The sequence below is a fragment of the Camellia sinensis genome, chromosome 1, assembly GCF_055761805.1.
Source record: "Camellia sinensis isolate YWXY chromosome 1, ASM5576180v1, whole genome shotgun sequence".
Lineage (NCBI taxonomy): Eukaryota > Viridiplantae > Streptophyta > Magnoliopsida > Ericales > Theaceae > Camellia > Camellia sinensis.
In genome coordinates this window covers 163,413,402-163,415,270 of record NC_138961.1, presented here as the reverse complement: position 1 = coordinate 163,415,270, position 1,869 = coordinate 163,413,402, and positions in this window count along the sequence as shown.

Genomic DNA, 1,869 nt, shown 5'->3' with positions numbered 1-1,869 from the left:
CCTCCTAAAAGTTCTAAACTCTCATTCTAAAATTATTCAGTGTTGTAGCTCGGCTTTTTCGCATCCCCTTTCCGAAGTTCGAAAGAAGTCCTATCGTTCAGACTCCCGCGGTTCTAAATCTAATCTCACAAGTGCAATGTGAAATTGATAAACCCCAAAGAGTCCAAATTCGGCAAATCTTTTAAAAAATCGATTTTGAATCAAATTACCAAAAATGGACTGCTTTGCCAGATATAGAGTCGCCACCTAAATATTTTATTTTGAAAAAATTTAGGAAACCCATGACTCGTACCAAAGGCCACGTGTCCGTCATCACCAAGATTGTCTCGGTTCGGAAACTTAGATACGAGAAGGGAAGGTCATGAATTGAGCACCCACATTCGCCCAATCAAAGATCGGCATCTACTAATCATGATATGATTTTTATCAACATTATATGCTCTTGTTCCGATTATTAGGCTAGCATTTACTATGTGATGCGTGCACACAAGATGTAGACTAGTTTGCCCGAATTGGAACAATTCAATTTCATGTTTGTTTTTTGAAGAGGGTTTGATTTTGCCACTTAACAAAGTGGGCTAAAATGTACATTCATCGAATCATTCCAATTCAAGCAACAAGCCTTCATCTACAGGCATTCAAACATTTTAACAAATAAGCATTTAGCCTCATGGCAAGCATGCTAGTCATGGCAATCACTCACACTCATGCAAGTTTGCTAAAGCACTTAAATCTCACCTAGTACTCCAAGCTAAGATAAAACAAAGTTAGAAAAAAATGCATGATTCCTAACTATATAAGATGGCTAATGCAACGCATGCGATTTGCAATCTAAATAGACTCGATTACTAAACATGGCATATGAATCAATTTGATAACATGCGGTCTAAGCATGTATTCAAAGAAGTATTGAAATGACAATGCAGTTAGAATAATGAACCGAGCCTCGATGCATGCGATACTAATGGATGCAAGCATGAAGAATGCTAAACGAAATATAATGTTCCTAAACTAACCATCATAAGTAGTAAATAAAAGGGAGAAAGACGTGGGGTTGGAAGACACACACATTATTACATTGCACTCTCATAAAGGAGAGTCCGAATAAACTAACTAGCTAAGCTAAGCTAATTAAGCTAATTATTACAAACCGAATAAATAACTAAACTACTTAACTAATTATTACAACACTTGAATTAACTAACTAGTTAATTAACTAATTAATTACAACACAAGTGTAATTAAACTAAGCAACTAACTACTCTGCCTCGGGAAATGAGAGATGTGCACGTGCATACTTGAATTCCACCCGAAAAGACCACTGTTTCGCTCCCGAATGCCTTCTTTTGCACAGTTGAACATTTCCAAAACAACGTTACTCCACTTTACCAACACTCTGCTGAATTTTATATCAGTGGCTAGCCGGCCAAAGATTAAAGTTGCCGGCCAGCCATAAATGGTGGTCTGTCGGCCACCTGTCGGCCATGAAAAGTGGCTTGCCGGCCATTGATGCACAAGTTCATCTTGCTGCAACAGAGGACAAACAGAGCATATACAGGGTATTTCAAGGGTTTGCTTGCACAACTCACCCCTCCTTTTCATGAGCAAATCCAATGAATGGTGAACCTACGCCACAAACCGCCAATTCAAGCAATTTCATTATATGATGGCTTGTGAAACCCAAGTGTGCAACTTCAATAAATGCAATGAAAAGACACAAACCTCCTCCCTTTCATGAAAGATCAAGGGAAATGGTTGACCTTGGAGACTTGGATTATTTCATCACCAGTAAGCATGAAATGGTCCAAGTTCCATGTGTTCAACTAACGTCCGATTAAACACACAAGTTATTATCTTGTACCATTTTTT